General features: G+C 41.2%; 1 non-coding gene across 1 annotated transcript; it reads right to left on the reverse strand.

The window, feature by feature from the left end:
* Positions 1 to 1,175: 1,175 nt before the first annotated feature.
* LOC112713481 (small nucleolar RNA R71) lies at positions 1,176 to 1,282 on the reverse strand. Its single transcript, XR_003158453.1, has one exon. It is a non-coding gene; the product is annotated as a small nucleolar RNA R71 (small nucleolar RNA).
* Between the last annotated feature and the right edge of the window lie 7,513 nt (positions 1,283 to 8,795).

The following is an 8,795-nucleotide window of genomic DNA, read 5'->3' on the forward strand; positions in this document are numbered from 1 at the left end:
GCAGCTATTTTTGACACAAATTCAATTATAGATGATTTTGAAAATAGAAAAAACGTCGAATAGCCTTTTCATGATACAAAACTGTAAGTAGTAATTTTTATATATTATTGTCTTATTTTGATTGAGATTATATATATATATATTTTTTTTTTTAATTTTATCAATAGAAATAGTAATATAAATTATAACACCGCCCCCCGTAAATAGTTAGCCTAGCTCCGCCCCTGTTTTCAATCATATCTTTTTAAAACCATAACTCTTCAATCATATCTTCTTAGTCACATCTTTTTCCAAATAATTTTCAATCTTTTTGATTTCTAATTTCAAAATCTTTTTCAAAAATCACTTTATTTCTTTCCCAACTTTAATTTTCGAAATTCATTCTTCAATTTTTCAAAATTTCTTCAAAATCTTTTAATTTATTTTTGAAAATTTTTCCCCTCTTCTCACATCCTTCTATTTAAGGACTAACACTCCTCCACTACCAACAATTTGAACTCTATCTCTCTTGATAAGTTCGAATTCTTCTTCTTCTACCTCTTCCTTCTATTCTTCTTTTCCCCTGACATCTCAAGGAATCTCTATACTGTGACATAGAGGATTCCATATTTTCTTGTTCTCTTCTCTTTTATTTGAGCAGGAGCAAAGACAAAAGCATTCTTGTTGAGGCTGACCCTGAACCTGAAAGGACCTTGAAGCGAAAGCTAAGAGAAGCTAAAGCACTACTCTCTGTAGAGGACCTAACAGAAATCTTCAAACAAGAAGAAGACATGGCAGTCGAAAATAACAATAATGCCAAAAATGCAAGGAATGTGCTGGGTGACTTTACTGCACCTACTCCCGACTTCTATGGGAGAAGCATCTCTATCCCTGCCATTGGAGCAAACAACTTTGAGCTTAAGCCTCAATTAGTTTCTCTAATGCAACAGAATTGCAAGTTCCATGGACTTCCATTGGAAGATCCTCATCAGTTTTTAGCTAAATTCTTGCAAATCTGTGACACTGTCAAGACCAATGGGGTTGACCCTGAGGTCTACAGACTTATGCTATTCCCTTTTGCTGTAAGAGACAGAGCTAGGATATGGTTAGACTCACAACCTAAAGAAAGCCTGAACTCTTGGGAAAAGCTAGTCAATGCCTTCTTGGCAAAGTTCTTTCCACCTCAAAAATTGAGTAACCTTAGAGTGGAAGTCCAAACCTTCAGACAGAAGGAAGGTGAATCCCTCTATGAAGCTTGGGAAAGATACAAACAATTGATCAGAAAGTGTCCTTCTGACATGCTTTCTGAATGGAGCATCATAGGTATCTTCTATGATGGTCTATCTGAACTGTCCAAGATGTCATTGGACAGCTCTGCTGGAGGATCTCTTCATCTGAAGAAGATGCCTGCAGAAGCTCAAGAACTCATTGAAATGGTTGCAAATAACCAATTCATGTACACTTCTGAAAAGAATCCTGTGAACAATGGGACGAATCAGAAGAAAGGAGTTCTTGAGATTGATACTCTGAATGCCATATTGGCTCAGAACAAAATATTGACTCAGCAAGTCAATATGATTTCTCAAAGTCTGTCTGGAATGCAAGCTGCACCAGGCAGTACTAAGGACGCTTCATCTGAAGAAGAAGCTTATGATCCTGAGAACCCATCAATGGAAGAGGTGAATTACATGGGAGAACCCTATGGAAACACCTATAATCCTTCATGGAGAAATCATCCAAATCTCTCATGGAAGGATCAATAGAGACCTCAATAAGGTTTCAACAACAATAATGGTGGAAGAAACAGGTTTAGCAATGGCAAGCCTTTTCCATCATCTTCTCAGCAACAGACAGAGAATTCTAAGCAGAGCCACTCTGACTTAGCAACCATGGTCTCTGATCTAATCAAAACCACTCAAAGTTTCAGACTAAAACAAGGTCCTCCATTAGAAACTTGGAGGCACAAGTGGGTCAGCTGAGCAAAAAAGTCACTGAACTCCCTCCTAGCACTCTTCCAAGCAATACAGAAGAGAATCCAAAAGGAGAGTACAAGGCCATCAACATGGCCAAATTTGGAGAGGAGGAAGAGGCAGTGGTAGCCATTAAGGAAGACCTCAATGGACGTCCACTGGCCTCCAATAAGTTCCCTAATGAGGAACCATGGGAATCTGAGGCTCACACTGAGACCATAGAGATTCCATTGGCTTTACTTCTGCCATTCATGAGCTCTAATGAGTATTCTTCCTCTGAAGAGGACGAAGATGTCACTGAAGATCAAGTTGCTAAGTACCTTGGAGCAATCATGAAGCTAAATGACAAGTTATTTGGTAATGAGACTTGGGAGGATGAACCCCCTTTGCTCACCAAAGAACTAGATGACTTGACTAGGCAGAGATTACCTCAAAAGAGACAGGACCTTGGGAAGTTCTCAATACCTTGTACATTAGGCACCATGACCTTCGAGAAGGCTCTGTGTGACCTAGGGTCAAGCATAAACCTCATGCCTCTCTCTGTAATAGAGAAGCTAGGGATCTTTGAGGTACAAGCTGCAAGAATCTCACTAGAGATGGCAGACAATTCAAGAAAACAAGCTTATGGAATTGTAGAGGATGTTCTAGTAAAGGTTGAAGACCATTACATCCCTGCTGATTTCATAGTCCTAGAGACTGGGAAGTGCATGGATGAATCCATCATCCTTGGCAGACCCTTCCTAGCCACACCAAAGGCTGTGATTGATGTTGACAGAGGAGAATTAATCATTCAAGTGAATGAAGAATCCTTTGTGTTTAAGGCTCAAGGATATCCCTCTGTAACCATGGAGAAGAAGCATGAAGAGCTTCTCTCAAAACAGAGTCAAACAGAGCCCCCACAGTCAAACTCTAAGTTTGGTGTTGGGAGGCCACAACCAAATTCTAAGTTTGGTGTTGAAACCCCCACATTCAAACTCTAAGTTTGGTGTTGGGAGGTTCCAACATTACTCTGAACATCTGTGAGGCTCCATGAGGGCCCACTGTCAAGCTACTGACATTAAAGAAGCACTTGTTGGGAGGCAACCCAATGTTATCTATTTTCCATTGTTATTTTATGTTTTCTATAGGTTGATGATCATGTGAAGTCACAAAAACAATTGAAAAAGAAAAATCAGAATGAAAAACAGAAAGAAAAACAGCACACCCTGGAAGAAAAACTTGCTGGCATTTAAACGCCAGTAAGGGCAGCAAATGGGCGTTTAACGCCCAGTCTGGCACCATTCTGGGCGTTTAACGCCAGAAAGGGGCACCAGACTGGCGTTTAACGCCAGAAAAGGGCAGCAGCCCGGCGTTTAATGCCAGAATTGGCAGAAAGGGCGTTTTACACGCCACTTGATGCAGGGATGAGCTATCCTTGACACCTCAGGATCTGTGGACCCCACAGGATCCCCACCTACCCCACCACTCTCTCTCTTCTTCACCCATTCACCAATCGCCTCAATACCTCTTCCCAAAAAAAAACCCTCACCTATCAAATTCCACCATTCTTTTCACCACTCACATCCATCCTTCATAAAACCCCACCTACCCCACCATCCAAATTCAAACCACTTTCCCTCCAAACCCACCCATAATGGCTGAACCCTACCCCCTCAGCCGACGCACAAAATCCCCCTCCATCTCCTCTATTTCCTCTTTTTCTACTCTTTTCTTTCCTCTTTTGCTCGAGAACGAGCAAACCTTCTAATTTTGGTGTGGTAAAAGAGTTGCTTTTTGTTTTTTCATAACCATTTATGGCACCTAAGGCCGGAGAAACCTCTAGAAAGAGGAAAGGGAAGGCAAAAGCTTCCACCTCCGACTCATGGGAGATGGAGAGATTCATCTCAAGGGTGCATCAAGACCACTTCTATAAATTTGTGGCCATGAAGAAGGTAATCCCCGAGGTCCCTTTCAAACTCAAAAAGAGTGAATATCCGGAGATCCGACATGAGATCCGAAGAGGTTGGGAAGTTCTTACCAACCCCATTCAACAAGTCAGAATCTTAATGGTTCAAGAGTTCTATTCCAACGCATGGATCACCAAGAACCATGATCAAAGTGTGAACCCGGACCCAAAGAATTGGCTTACAATGGTTCGGGGGAAATGCTTGGATTTTAGTCCGGAAAATGTAAGGTTGGCATTCAACTTGCCCATGATGCAAGGAGATGAACACCCCTACACTAGAAGGGTCAACTTTGATCAAAGTTTGGACCAAGTCCTCATAGACATTTGTGAAGAGGGCGCTCAATGGAAGAGAGATTCAAGAGGGAAGCCGGTTCAACTGAGAAGGCATGACCTCAAGCCCATGGCTAGGGGATGGTTGGAGTTTATCCAACGCTCAATCATTCCCACTAGCAACCGGTCTGAAGCTAGTATAGACCGGACTATCATGATTCATAGCATCATGATTGGAGAGGAAGTAGAAGTTCATGAGATTATATCCCAAGAACTTTATAAGGTGGCGGAAAAGTCCTCTACCTTGGCAAGGTTAGCCTTCCCTCATCTCATTTGTCACCTCTGTAATTCAGTTGGAATTAACATAGAGGGAGACATCCCCATTAATGAGGACAAGCCCATCACTAAGAAGAGGATGGAGCAAACAAGAGATCCCACTCATGGACATGAGGAAATTCCTCATCATGAAATCCCTGAGATGCCTCAAGGGATGCACTTTCCTCCACAAAACTATTGGGAGCAAATCAACACCTCCCTAGGAGAATTGAGTTCCAACATGGGACAACTAAGGGTGGAGCACCAAGAACATTCTATCCTCCTCCATGAAATTAGAAAAGATCAAAGAATCATGAGAGAGGAGCAACAAAGGTAAGGAAGAGACATTGAGGAGCTCAAGCACTCCATAAGATCTTCAAGAGGAAGAACAAGCCGCCATCACTAAGGTGGACCCGTTCTTTAATCTCCTTGTTCTTTATTTTTCTGTTTTTCGAAAATTATGCTTTATGTTTTATTTATGTTTGTGTCTTATGATCATTAGTGTCTTAGTGTATGTGCCTTAAAGTTATGAATGTCCTATGAATCCATCACCTTTCTTAAATGAAAAATGTTCTTAATTGAAAAAGAGAAGAATTGCATGAATTTCAAATTTTATAACAAATTAATTATTTTGATGTGGTGGCAATATTTTTGACTTCTGAATGTATGCTTGAACAGTACATATGTCTTTTGAATTTGTTGTTCATGAATGTTAAAATTGTTGGCTCTTGAAAGAATGATGAAAAAGGAGACATGTTACTGAGGATCTGAAAAATCATAAAAATGATTCTTGAAGCAAGAAAAAGCAGTGAATTCAAAAAAAAAGAGCAAGCAGAAAAAGCCAATAGCCCTTTAAACCAAAAGGCAAGGATAATAAAAAGGATCTAAGGCTTTGAGCATCAGTGGATAGGAGGGCCTACAGGAATAACATCTTGGCCTAAGCGGCTAAACCAAGCTGTCCCTAACCATGTGCTTGTGGCGTGAAGGTGCCAAGTGAAAACTTGAGACTGAGCGGTTAAAGTCATGATCCGAAGCAAAAAGAGTGTGCTTAAGAACCCTGGACACCTCTAATTGGGGACTCTAGCAAAGTTGAGTCACAATCTGAAAAGGTTCACCCAGTTATGTGTCTGTGGCATGGATGTATCCGGTGGTAAGACTGGAAAACAGAGTGCTTTGGGCCACGGCCAAGACTCATAAAGTAGCTGTGTTCAAGAATCATCATACTTAACTAGGAGAATCAATAACACTATCCGGATTCTGAGTTCCTATAGAAGCCAATCATTCTGAACTTCAAAGGATAAAGTGAGATGCCAAAACTGTTTAGAGGCAAAAAGCTAAAAGCCCCGCTCATCTAATTAATACTGATCTTCATAGATGTTTTTGGAATTCATTGTATATTCTCTTCTTTTTATCCTATTTGATTTTCAGTTGCTTGGGGACAAGCAACAATTTAAGTTTGGTGTTGTGATGAAAGGATAATTTATACGCTTTTTGGCATTATTTTTAGTATGCTTTTAGTATGTTTTAGTTAGTTTTTATTATATTTTTATTAGTTTTTATTTAAAATTCACTTTTCTGGACTTTACTATGAGTTTGTGTATTTTTCTGTGATTTCAGGTATTTTCTGGCTGAAATTGAGGAACCTGAGCAAAAATCTGGTTCAGAGGCTGAAAAGGGCTGCAGATGCTGTTAGATTCTGACCTCTCTACACTCGAAGTGGATTTTCTGGAGCTACAGAAGCCCAATTGGCACGCTCTCAATTGCGTTGGAAAGTAAACATTTAGGGCTTTCCAGCAATATATAATAGTCCATACTTTGCCCGAGATTTGATGGCCCAAACAGGCGTTCCAAGTCAGCTTCAGAATTTCCGGCGTTAAATGCCGGAACTGGCAGAAAAGTGGGAGTTAAACGCCCAAACTGGCACAAAAGCTGGCATTTAACTCCAAGAAAAGTCTCTACACATGGAAGCTTCAATGCTCAGCCCAAGCACACACCAAGTGGGCCCGGAAGTGGATTTTTATGTCATTTACTCATTTCTGTAAACCCTAAGCTACTAGTTCTCTATAAATAGGACCTTTTGCTATTGTATTTAGAGAATCTTTCAATCTTCGGATCATCTTTTGATCATGTTTTTATGATTGAACCCTCTTTGGGAGGCTGGCCATTCGGTCATGCCTAGACCTTGTTCTTATGTATTTTCAACGGTAGAGTTTCTACACACCATAGATTAAGGTGTGGAGCTCTGCTGTACCTCGAGTCTTAATGCAATTACTATTGTTCTTCTATTCAATTCAGCTTATTCTTGTTCTAAGATATCACTTGTTCCTCAACTTGATGAATGTGATGATCCGTGACACTCATCATCATTCTCACCTATGAACGTGTGCCTGACAACCACCTTCGTTCTACCTTAGATTGAGTGGATATCTCTTGGATTCCTTAATCAGAATCTTCGTGGTATAAGCTAGAATCCATTGGCGGCCATTCTTGAGAATCCAGAAGGTCTAAACCTTGTCTGTGGTATTCTGAGTAGGATTCAGGGATTGAATGACTGTGACGAGCTTCAAACTCGCGATTGTGGGGCGTTAGTGATAGACGCAAAAGAATCACTGGATTCTATTCCGACATGATCGAGAATCGACAGATGAATAGCCGTGCTGTGACAGAGCTTTCGTCAGAGTTTTCGGGAAGGCTTTACAGTGAGTAGCATTAGAGGCGTCGCCTAGGTACATCCGACTTTTAAAATTGCTCAAGCGATGCTTTGGATCAGTAGTCCCGTCGTAGAGGTCCATATCGGGGCTTTTAAAGTTTTTGGAAACTTTTGCCCTCATTATGTCCTCACTGAACGGGTCCTCTCCCCCCAAGGGAGAGTCTTCTCTGTCACTACGAGAGTTTCGACCTCGAAGAGCAGATTCTAGTCTTGAGAGCTTTTCTTCAAGCTCTTTTCATCGCTCGATCTCACTTCTTAAGTTTCTCTCCGGCTCTCGTTGCCGTTCCAGTTCTTGTTCCAACTGTTCCAGCCGTCCCTGGTGGCCATGGAACAATCCCATGAAGTCAGCTGCATGGGGTTGTCCCTCCTTTCCTGATTCACGCCCCCTCAGAGGAGTTTCCCTTTGGGTCCTTTACCCCTGAGGTGCCTTCTCTGTGCTGATTAGTCACCCCTTGGTGAGTGACTATGGCTCTGTCGTTGTTACCAGCGTCTTGATTCTCTTGCTCAGACTTGGGCACTGTGTTTCTGTCTTCGTTTAAATCGTCCGCCATCATGGGTTGATCTCTCAGGTCCCCGGCAACGGTGCCAATGTTACGTGGGTAACCTGAGCTTAATGGATTGGGCTTGTAAGGTTGGCCCAAACGTCAAGATGCGGTGTTCTCCGAGTTGTGTGTATGAAGGAATGGGGGTGGTACCTACAAAGACACTCTGATGCCTAAGTCAGCAAAGGGTTTAGCAGGTTTGAGAGTATTGGAACTTAGTAATACCTGAGGGGTGTTAGTGTATTTATAGTGGTGATCCAATAACCACGTTGGAGTAGTTCCACTTTTCAGGATGGATAACCATCCCTTTATCTTAGGGTAGTTGAGATATGGCTCCTGGAAGTGGGGTGAGAGATTTTAGGAGCAGTTACTTATTGGAATAAGTGTTATCTGCCAACTATCCTTCGAGCTTGACTTCTTCGAGGAGGAGTCTGTGTCGAATCCGACCTCTTCTAGGGAGGTCGGTAGGTAGTGAAGGCTAATCTTTGAATTGGGCCTTTTTAGTTTACTTGGATATGGGCCCTAGTGTTGGGGTAAGGTATGAACAGTTACAATGTTACAAAAAATAAGCTACAAGATCAGATATTTACTTCCTAATGACTATAATTTAAACCACAATATGATATAGTGGTTAGAAAGTTTATATTAGAAATCCTAACCCCTAATATTTACGCTACTAACAACGACAACATTCTAAACTACTCTTTTACACATACAACGATAACATTCTAAATTACTCATTTACACATAAGTACCAAGAACCCTCAACGAAATACAAAAAATGGAAGAGAAGCGTCAACATAAACCTTTATCTTTCGCCGTCGGTAGTGTGCGAAGGTGATGCTTCGTCGATAAGTCCTTTACTAATTGGAGAAAGTATATTTCAAGGATGATCGCCGGCGAAAAAATATGAATGAGAAGAATCGAAGAACGAACGAACAAAGAAGAAAAAAATATATCTTTGGTTTTTGGTGGGAACGCTGGGGAGGGGCTAGTGCAAATAATTTATTCCAAAAGAAGAAGATGTTGAAACAGCGTTGTTTTCACATGTTTAGAATGTTTCT

This window comes from Arachis hypogaea, chromosome 9 (assembly GCF_003086295.3).
Source record: "Arachis hypogaea cultivar Tifrunner chromosome 9, arahy.Tifrunner.gnm2.J5K5, whole genome shotgun sequence".
In the NCBI taxonomy this organism is placed as follows: domain Eukaryota; kingdom Viridiplantae; phylum Streptophyta; class Magnoliopsida; order Fabales; family Fabaceae; genus Arachis; species Arachis hypogaea.